Here is a 12,175-nt window from a genome sequence, read left to right on the forward strand (position 1 = left end):
TCAGAGACCATAAGATCTAGAGACTTTAAACTTGGTATGTAGGTTTCTGGATAAGATCAAGTTTTGTTTTTATTTTTGGATCGGACAACAATATCAAATAGCTGCCATAGGAACGATACATCGAAAATGAAATTTTAGTATAGAAAAGTTTTTTCTTTGTTGAGATATCGGAACCAAACTGATAGAATATGCATCTGGGCTTGTATTATACATCCCGACCAAATTTGGTTAAAATCGGTTTACTATATTATTAGCTGCAATAAAAGCGCTCTATCGAAAACTAAGTCTTAGTTTGAAAAAGTTTTTTGTTTTTTTTGGGATACCTTAACCAAACTGAAAGAATATGCATTTATGTTGGTTTTGTACATTCTGACCAGATTTGGTTCAAATCTGTTCCATATATCATATAGCTGCCATAGGAACAATTGGTCGAAAATCAACTTTTATAAAAGAGTACCTGTCAAAAAAATAATGTCAAAAAAATTTCTGATATCCCACAAAAAAAAACCTCTACACGAGTTAAAAGTCTCGTGACTAAAGCATATCACAGCCCCAAAATTTCTGATATCCAATTTTGTGAAGAAAAAAATAAAGTTTAATATACAAATTTTAAATAATAATATAAATTAATAAAAAATAAACACGAAAATTGACATTCTGCACTGTGCGCAAAAAGGGTGAGCTACCACGAACATAATAATTATTTTTTGCGCAGTGCCGAATATCAATTTTCGTGTTTTTTTTTTTTATTAATTTATATTATTATTTAAATTTTTATATCAACCTTTTATTTTGTTTAAATTAAAAAAAAAAACTGTCTCAGAAAAAAAAAAAATATTTTTCATCGTTTGGGGCCCCATGTCTGTCCAAAAAAGTCGGCTTGGTTTGAATTGAGCTGTTGCCTAGGGTAATAGGTAGCGACAGCCCAGAAAGCGCTCTCATTTTTGCTATCATATATTGTTCAGTATGTAAGCAAACTAGCAGTGTATGAAATGTTCTGTTTTGATTTCACGCACACAATTTCTTATTATCGTATTTTGGTTTCGCTCTCATACATCTGCTGCTGTCGCTACCTTTTATAATTGTATCATGCACGAAATGTCTTTTTTATTGTTGTTACTTTATGCGTTTGTTGTTGCGCTTATATCTCATAGCGGGATAAATACGTAAACCTAACAAATTTTATCTTAATTTATTTTTTCAAAACTCATGTTGTAATAAAATAACAAATAATTAAAAATAATTCATAAAATGACTCCAAATTTTGTTCCTGTTGTAAGAAAATAACAAAAAATTATAACTGTTTAATAAAACTATTTTTGTTTAAATTAAAAAACACTGCGAACGGCATTCTGCGCTAGTGGCGAAAGCAACACGAAGGGTGCGAAATGCGACTAGCAATATATACAGCTAACAATAAAAATTTGATACGACTGTCCGATCAGATCGAGTTATATACCGATCGAAAGGTTTAGTCCTAACTTACAAAATGGCGTACTAAAACTTTTTCAATGTCACCTGGTTCATGAGATAAGGGGGTGTAAGTGGAAGGTGAAAAATTGTAATGATTGCAGCTAATGGGGCATTTTGGTAAAATTTTGTATTTTTTAATAATTCTTATTAAAAATACACGTTGATACCTCGATCACCCAAATCCAACAACTAGTTCAAAATATAATTAAATTTGAAATTTTTAGTAAACTTCTTAAAATGAGATAAAAAGTCAGTTTGTTTGTTTGTCTGTTTGTATCAACGCGCTAAAAAAGCTTGGATCTAATGATGGGGATTTAATCCCCTAAAAAAAATCTAGAAATGTTTGTTCTACGACTTTTTGAAAAAACCGCTAGTTTAGCGGGAAAACGCTAAATCCCGGTCAAATTGAAACCTCAACAGAAGCTTCAGATATGTTCTATATATCATTGGAAAGGTGTGTTTGAGGGCTTTTATGCGTACCTTTAAACTTTTTTTCTAAAGTACTCAGGTAACATTTTACAGGTTTATAAGCTTACATTTTGGCGATTTCTGACAAAACGGCTCTAACGATTTCTGTTAAATATTTAATATGTTGTAATACGTACAATTTTACGTTTTTTGGTATATGAAACATAAATTTTGCTTGAGGGGTTTGGCAGATATTACCTGTTAAGTGAATAAATACATTTTTCTATCGGTCGAAAATCATGTTTTAGTACGAAAACCTTTTTGGATTTATGAGATATCTCAACCAAACTGATAAAATATGCATTTAACTTGGTTTATATATCCTGACCAAAGTTGGTTGACTACTATATCATATAGCTGTCATAAGACCGATCGGGTCAAAATTAGGTTTTAGTATGAAAAACTTGTTTGTTTAGTGAGATATCTTAACCAAATTGATAGCATTTGCATTTAAGTCAGTTTTAAAAATCCTGACCGAAGTTAGTTCTTATCGGACCTCTATATCATATAGCTGTCATAGGACCAATCGGGCGAAAATCAAGCTCTACAGTGAAAAACTTTTTTGTTTTACAGGAAATCTTAACCAAACTAATACAATATGCATTTAACTTGGTTTTCTATATCCTGACCAAAGTTGGTTCAAGTCGGACTACTATATCACATAGCTGTCATAGGAACGATCGGTCCAATATTAAGACTTAGTATGAAAAACTTTTTTGTTTTACGAGATATCGTAACCTAATAGAATATGCATTTAAGTTAGACCTTTAGATCCTGACCAAAGTTGGTTCTAATCGAACCACTATATCATATAGCTGTCATAGGACCTAAACGCTAAATCCCTCATAGAAGCTACACATATGTTCTATATATCATTGGAAACGTGTGTTTGAGGGCTTTTAGGCGTACATTTCAGCTTTCTTTTTAAAGTACTGAGGTAACATTTTGCAGGAGATATAAGGTTTTTAGCTTATATTTTGGCGATTTCTGACAAAACGGCTCTAATGATTTTTATTAAATTTTAGTATGTTTTACAACGTAAAATTTTTCCTTTTCTTTGTATATAACACATAAGTTTGGCCTAAGGAGTTTGGAAGATATTACCTATTTACTGAATATAAAGGGTGTTTTTTTTATAGGTATAGAACTTTAAATTGGAATAACACAACGATGGATAAAGATATTGGCATGATTTTTTTTATTTGGTAGATCAATTCATGGCATTACATCTTAAATATAGTTTCAGGCATATGGCCGCCACGGCTGGCCCGGACATAGTTTAACCTGGAGGTCCAATTTTCGACCACTTTGGCCAACAATTGTGCCCGTATATCGCCAATAACTTGCCGAATATTGTCCTCTAAGTGGTTAAGGGTTTGCGGCTTATCCGCATAAACCAGTGACTTGACATAACCCCACAGAAAGTAATCTAGCGGGGTTAGATCACACGATCTTGGTGGCCAACTCACTGCTCCAAAACGGGAAATTAGGCGGTTTCCAAACGTCTTTTTCAGCAATTGAATTGTGACTCGAGCTGTGTGGCAGGGAGCGCAGTCCTGTTGAAACCACATGTCCTTGACATCATGGCTGATCAATGACGGAACCAAAAAGTCAGTGATCATGGCTCTGAAGCGATCGCTATTGACTGTCACGCTCCTGCCATCATCATTTTTAAAGAAATACAGACCGATGATTCCACCGGCCCATAAAGCGCACCAAACAGTTTGTTTCTCCGGATGCAATGGTGTTTTAATATAGGCACGAGGATTATCTTCACTCCAAATGCGGAAATTTTGATTGCTCACGTAGCCATTCAGCCAGAAATGAGCCTCATCGCTGAACAAAATTTGGTTGTGAAACAGACGTAGTGCGCGAAACGTGTTCCGCACAGAAGCACCATTTTCAAAGTAAATTTGCACAATTTGCAAGCGTTACTCAGGCGTGAGTCTACTCATGATGAATTGCCGTACCAAACTGAGAAAAAATCACTTAACAGCTGGTCGATCGGTCGCCATCTTGAACAGTGATGCCAACTTAAATTTCTATACCGCTAAAAAAAACACCCTTTACACATTTTTCTATCGGTTGAAATTCACGTTTTAGTACGAAAATCTTTTTGGTTTTATGAGATATTTCAACCAAACTGATACAATATGAATTTAACTTGGTTTTATATATCCTGACCAAAGATACTTTAAATGGGACCACTATATCATATAGCTGTCATAGGACCGATCGGGTCAAAATTAGGTTTTAGTATGAAAAACGTGTTTGTTTTATGAGATAATTTAACCAAATTGATAGAATATGCATTTAAGTTAGTTTTATACATCCTGATCGAAGTTGGTTCTTATCGGACCACTATATCATATAGCTCTCATTAGACCAATCAGGCGAAAATCAAGTTTTACTGTGAAAAACTTTTTTGTTTTATAAGATATCGTAACCAAACTAATAGAATATGCATTTAAGCTAGAATTATAGATCCTGACCCAAGTTTGTTCTAATCGAACTTCTTTATTATATAGCTGTCATAGGACCGATCTAGCGAAATCCAAGTCTTAGTATAAAAAACTTTTTTTTCATAGTAAGTACAGAGTCTCCGAAAGTAGAGTATGCTCGACTGTACCAACGTGAGCGAAGCGAGCAGGGGGCGAAGCCCCCTAGTTTTCTTTATAATAAGGGAAAAAAAATTTTTTAATTTGAAAGAAATTAAACAAATAAATTTACATATTTCACTATCTGCCTGCATTAATGATAAAGTTACAAAGTCAAAATAAAATCAATTCGGCACTGCGTAAAAGTAATTTTTATTTACAAAGAAGCTCACCCCTTTTGCGCACAGTGCACAATGATAATATTCGTGTTTTTTCTTTTTATTAATTTATATTTTTATTCACAATTTTTATATTTAATGGATATCAGAAATTTTGGGGTATCGTATCTAGATCTATCTAAATTGTCGGGTCGGGCCTAAAAATCTCACTTCGGGTCGGGCCGGGCCGGGCTCGTGCTTGACTTTCAAGCCCGAAGGTACGAAACACACAAATCTTTGGATTTTTGTTCGACTGCTAAGCTCAAATATTGATAAAATATTATTTTTGAATACAAATTTGAAATAATTACATAATCACTGCGGACGGCAGTTCGCGTTAGTGACGAAAGCATCACGAAGGGTGCGAAAGGCGACTAACAATATATACAGCTAAGTTGAAAAATTTGCTACGGCTGTCCGATCAGATCGAGTTATATACCGATCGAAAGGTTCAGTTCTAACTTACAAAATGGCTTTTTCTAACCAACCTGGGTAATGAGATACGGGGTTATAAGTGGGAGGGGAAAAAATTTAGATTATTGCAGCTAATGGGGCCGTTGGGGCTTTTTGGTAAAATTTTTTTATTTTTTAAAAATTCAACTTAAAAATACGCGTTGATTAATACCTCAATCACCCAAATCCGATAACTGGTTCAAAAGACAAATAAATTTGAATTTTAGTGGACTTCTCAAAATAAAACTAGTCGGCCGGTGCTACAGTCGAACATACTCGACTGTCGGAGACCCCGTACTTACTATGGCAAATACTAATAATGAAAAAAAAATTAAAAAATATTTAGTTAACTTAAATGCATATTCTATCATATTGGTTACAATGTCTCATAAAATATAAAAGATTTTCATACTAAGACTTGATTTTCGCCCGATCGGTCCTATGACAGCTATATGATATAGTGGTCTGATTTGAACCAACTTTGGACAGGATATATAAAACCAATGGTTATGCATATTTAATCAGTTTGGTTACGATATCTCATTAAACAAATAGGCTATTTCCACGACCACTCACATTTGCCTCATTTGCTCACATTTGAATGTGCCTCATATTTGGCTTTCCACGACCAAAATTAGGTTTTAGTATGAAAAACATTTCTGTTTAATGAGAAATGTTAACCAAACTAATACAATATGCATTTAACTTGGTTTTATATATCCTGACCAAAATTGGTTCAAATCATCAAAAGTAATTTTTATGTACAAAGAAGCTCACCCTTTTTGCTCACTGTGCAAAATGCCAATTTCACTTTTTTTATATTAATCTATATTTTTATTTAAAATTTTTAGATTAAACTGAACTTTGTTCGTCACAAAATTGGATATCAGAAATTTTGGGGCTAGAAATTGCTTTCGTCACTAGACTTTTATTTCGTTTAGAGGTTTTTTTTGTGGGATTACATATTAATCTTAATGTTATTTTCAGGGTTTGATAATGCTATGCTTCTCCGTAGCTTTGTAGTTTTTCTTTTGCTACTTCTCCGACTTTGTATAGAGCAGTAGCAGAGCACATAGCATAATATTCGAATAGCATATGCTATGTTATGCTCTTTGCTATGTTTCGTATTGGAGCTGAGCAATAGCAATAGCAAAAAAAAAAACATGATATGGTAATTGTAGTTATAGCAAAAGCAAAAATTTGGAGCACAAAAAGTAGCAGAGCAAACAAAATTTTCGACTACTGCTACTGTTATAGTCGTAGCTTTACTTAAACTACTCTCATAGTAGCTTTTGTAGTTGCTCTCCAATATGCTCCCGTAGTTGCTCTCGTAGTTGCTACTAAGGAGCTGCACAAGCACAAAAAGTATGTTTTACAAGCACTCTGCTCAAATTCAAAACAAATACTTCAGTGTCAAAAGTTTTTGATATTTCAACAAATACTATACGTCAAGCAATAGAACTAATAAAACACAAGCCAAATAGAACCAAAACATTCAAAACACAACAAAACTAGAATCATACAGCTTGTTGAAGTAGAACACAAAATTTTTTGAAATGTTTTTTGCTGTACACTAGAACTATAGTTAAAAAATTATTGAAAAAGGCTATAAAGAAAACAATTGTAATTTTATCACACAATAATACTATTGTAGTGAATGACCCAAAGCTGCCTGCTATAGCTTGACAGTATATATAATTAACAGATGGTTGACTTTGTCATTCTTTATTTTATTATGTATCGCAATTTTGGTTTAAAAACATAATATGATTAACTTTGTCGGTGTTTCCACCTAGCAAACACCTTTTGTCCGTTAAAAGGCTTCGAGCAGCCGAAAATACACGCTCAGACGCAGCACTTGAGGCAGGGACTGCAAGCACTCTGCAGCTAGTTTTAAACAGAATTGGAAATTGAATCCTGTTCGCCTCCCACCACTTGAAAACATCGAATTCATCATAAAATTGAATCTCAGAGTTTTCATACATTGACAGCTCTTCGTATACTCTTTCCATTGAATATTGCGTCCCACCAAACAAGTCGCTGTTGCTTTGAGAAATGATATTGTTAGCATCAGAGCTGAACTGATTGTCTTTAACGAACTGGCACATAATTTCAATAGTTGCATTTCAGGTATCACTTCATTCCTTTTCGCTAAATTGCAAAAGCTTGTTTGCGGGGGGAAACAAAAAGAGGGCCATTTTTTGAAAAATGTTTAAATTTCCCATGACCAGGGAATTTAAATAGAATAAAATTCTTTCCTTGAAGAGCTTAATCAGTGTATTATCATCCTCCATTATTGCACATTTGCAAAAAAGTTTGTCAACATGCACTATAACGAGATGAATAGTAGGGTACTTTTCCCCTTCAAGTTTTTTTAAAGCTTCTTCAAACAACTCTAGCACATTGACCAAGGTGTTTAGATGAGCCAAGTGTAGTTCATCAAGTCTATCTAAAGCGTTATGTTCCTGTAAAACTTGATATATCTCATTCCAGTTAATGATAATGGACTTTTTTTTTTTTAATTTACATTGCCTTTGTTATAGAATCTTCTCCAAGGGAGACTTACAATAAGTTTAATGGAGTCCGCAATAGCATTATGGACTTAAATAAGTAAAAGTAAGTATTCCATCGTGTTGGCGAATAGCTCTTTATGCTTGTTGTGAAAATAGAGTTGCTCCCAGACTTCTTGAAATATCGCACTAACTTTGCACCACACTTGCAAACATTTGAAATTTCAGCCACATCATTCATAGATTTTTGCAATGTATTTTGCAGCAAATGATGGATGCAATACAAATGATTGAAATCGCGAAAAGCGCATACCATATTCAAGCCTCTGTCAGTGACCATTATGGCCGCGCTACTCAAGGCACATCCAAATTCACTTAGCAAATCGATTACTTTATGATGAATATTTTGAGCTTAACAATTCAAAAGATTATTGGGTATAATCGCAATGTTGCTCAACTTTTTGTTGTGTTTATAAACATTAACACATTTTCGGCAAGCCAAATACGCAGATATCCCAGCGCCAGTCGTGGTTTCAATATTTTCAAAAATGTTCCAAACCTTGCTGCGACCCCGCTTTGAGCTAATTTGGAACTCGCCTGCCAATATTTTTTCCTTAATTTGTCGTAGTTCGCCAGCACTTAGCTCCGTTGAGGTTAATTCGCTTGACGATTCTTAATAACACGCAAATCTTATCAGTTAACATATTTTAAATAATTTAACTTACATCTAAGACATCCATAACTTCTTTAATTTGCCACAATATCACTTACTGCGAAACTACAGAGAGAGAGGGCTACAAAAAAGTTGAGACGTTTAAATTATTTCTCTATATTCTAGTGCACTCGCTGTACACTAGAAAATTTACGATTTTTTTTACTATACTAACATGTTTTGTTTTTAAATTTTAATTCCAAATAGAACTCAAACACTGTAATGAGAATTTTCACATTCTGTTGTGTTTGTTCTATTTCCAAACAACAATCAAAACAATAAACTAAGTAATCCATTTCTATATTGATTATAACATTGGTTTGGAGGAGGTATAAGCAATACAATCTTGCAATAAGCGAGGCCTCTAGACCGTCATCCGAAGTCCAATAGCGACTTATAAAACTTTTTCGCAAAAATCATTGCGAACTATCAGATTATTTATATTATTAAAGTTATGATAAGAAATTTTTCATGAATTTATATAAAATAATTATAAAAATAAACTTTTTGTAATCTGGTTTGCTTTAGCATATTTCCATTGTTTTTATTTACATATTGGACCAATAACTAACTTTCGAGGCGAACAATGTCGGTGAGTCTGTCTGAACGTTCAGCAAAGCTGATGAGCACATAGATCGTAGAGATTATAAGAACTAGAGCTAGAAAATTGGGTAAAAAGCACTCTTATGTTAAAACATTTATTAGCTTTTGTTAAACTGGAGTAATTGGTTTTCCTTAATACATACAATACATTTAAGGTTTATTTTAAAAAGTTAAAACAAATAATTGATTTAAATGGTATACGACAGAACAGAAAATGCTGCATACGTCACTAGCGTGGACTGCCATTCGCAGTGGTTAGGTGTTGTAGTGCTCCCGATTGAATCTTTCTTTCCCACACGCTCGGTAATGCTGTTTACGTCACTGTTCCTGCGTTCAAATTGGCATTAACCATGATAATCGCTTATCTTATCTTATCCTCTTGGATCAAATAGAACCATTGATTGACTTAAGCTTCATCGCTATTTAGCTCATCCTTATTTTCTTTGTCATCAAATAAAGCGAAACTGTCGATGGCGCTATCTAAATGTGTAGAGTTAAGCTTGACCAGAATAGTCATAACCACGGTAGGAACTACGAGAGCAACTACGGGAGCATATTGGAGAGCAACTACAAAAGCTACTATGAGAGTAGTTTAAGTAGAGCTAAGACTATAGCAGTAGCAGTAGTCGAAAATTTTGTGCTCCAAATTTTTGCTATTTCTATAACTACGAATAGCATATCATGTTTTTTGCTATTGCTATTGCTCTGCTCCAATACGAAACATAGTAGAGAGCATAGCATAGCATATGCTATTCGCATATTATGCTATGTGCTCTGCTACTGCTCTATACAAAGTCGGAGCAAGTAGCAATAGCATAGCAATAGTAAAGGCAAACCCTGGTAATCGAATCGAATTTGTTAAGTTCTTACATTGATAAAATTACATTTTTGAATAAAAATTTGAAAAATAATCAATCATTTTTTATTTAAACTTTTGCCGATCGTGCCGGGCCGTGCGTGTTCGTGCCCATTTTTAATAAGTTTGGGGCCTGAAAAATGAGGCCCGCGCCCACCTCTTAGTGCGATTATTATCAGCTATTTAATATTTTAATCAGTTATTATCACTCGAGTTGTTTTGTGCGTTCATTTCGTTCGAGTCGAGGGAAGCACGCGGTCAGCAGAAATGCGTATTTTGTCATTGTTTTTTTAGACCCCGTACTTAAAAAAAAAAGCTCGCTTCGCTCACCAACCCCCGGCTCGCTTCGCTCGCGAAATTGTTGCGTAAAAAAAAGAGACAAATTTTATATTTTCCTTGAATAAACTTCTTTAACGCAAAACTTAATTAATTTACTATTTCAATAATTCGGACAACCTAATAATTTAGACACTCAATTTATATCTATAAAATATTCTGTAACTCGGGCACCGCACAAATTTGTTTATTCTGAAATCGAATCACATTAACGTGTTTGTACAATGTATGTAAGAAAATAATATAAGTTACAAAAAGATGTGAAAATGAAGGCATTTAAACTGCAGTTTTTGCCATTAAAGAGCCAAGGGTCGTTATTTATAATATTGGGTTTATTCAGCACGTTTTTGATCAGTTTATTATTATTTTTTACTTCTGATAGATCAGTAATTAGTATCCGCTAAATGACATGTTACCTTTTTATACAAATCAGACTTCTACGTTTCTTACCGATCGTACGATGCAATTGTTATCAGTTATTAGAAAAAATTTTTAAATGTTTTGTCGTTGGAAATTTCATGCTGAATGCAATAAGTAGCAACAAATTTAAATAATATAACATTTTTTGTAAAAAAAAACTTCGATATTTGGCGTGCAAATGCGAATCTGTGAGTTTGGTTAAGAAATTGCAAAAATTAAAAAGTTTTTCCTATTAAAGGTTAATTTGAAACCGACGTTCATATCACAGCTATATTATATAGCCATCCGATTTAGACCAAATTTGTACAGTGTTTAACATTTAGTAAAAAAGACATATTCTGTGAGTTTGGTTGAGATAGCTCAAAAAACAAAAATAATTTGCGGATTCCGTATTTGAGAAGCAAACTAATTTGTGTGGGGCCCGGGTACATTTCATTGAACAAAATTGAGCGAGCGAAACGAGCAGGGGGCGGAGCCCCCTAGTAGACATACACTCGCCGAATTTTAATTACAGGCACTCTTTTTTTCGTAAGTATTTCATATCAAAAATTTAAGAAACATTTTTTTTTTTGATTTTTAACTGCTTAATTCATTATGATATTCTTCTTAAAAATTCTTAAAAATTTAACTTACATTATTTAAAAAATTTAAATTTTTTCAAAAAATGTATGTTTGCAACCCGAAATATATTAAAGCCAGTGTTATAAATATCAACATAAAACATAGTTGGGCGGTTTTAACACATTATTAATAATAAGTCCAACTACCTGCTTTGGAAATCACCTCAAAAGTTCAATTTGGCATGGATTTTACTATATTCCGAATTTCAGCACATTCTTTAGTGACAGTAATCCGTAACTCTTCCAACGACCGAAATTTCTTTCCACCGGTGAAAACACGTCTAGCAAGGTTTCCCCACATGTTTTCGATAGGATTCAAATCTGGGGAACGTGCTGGCTACTCCAAAAGTTCAATTTCCTTTGCTTGAAACCACTGACGACTGCTGCGCGATACATGAGTAGGGACATTATCCTGTTAAAAAATTGATCTTGGTTCCGGCTGCTGCTCCAAAAAGCTTCATCGAGCAAGTTTGTATAACCTTCTGATTGCCTTCTTCCAGTAATCTCACAAATAGGCGTCCTCTTGTAAAAACTGAATGCAGCCCAAAACATCAACTAGCCACCTCCACAGTTTCCCTTTGTGGAAAACTGTTCAAATACTTTTAAATCATGCTAATAATATTTAAAACCATCATCCGAAAGAATCACCTTCTTTCACTCCTCTTTCCACGACAAATAGATTTTGGCAAAATCCAGTCTTGCTATTATATTGGATTCAGTAAGAGCTGGCTTAGACTTCATTTTCTTCCACTTTAAAAGGTTACTGCTTGATAAAATAAGGTGTACTCGACGTGTTGTTATTGGCAATTCAAATCAGATTTTTTTTAGATGCACTTGCGTTTTTTTTTAAGCCTGAGCGAATAATTGTTGATTTAGCCCATGGAGATATTTAGACCCCAGCTTTTGATT

This window comes from Drosophila innubila, assembly GCF_004354385.1.
Source record: "Drosophila innubila isolate TH190305 chromosome 2L unlocalized genomic scaffold, UK_Dinn_1.0 5_B_2L, whole genome shotgun sequence".
Taxonomy (NCBI): domain Eukaryota; kingdom Metazoa; phylum Arthropoda; class Insecta; order Diptera; family Drosophilidae; genus Drosophila; species Drosophila innubila.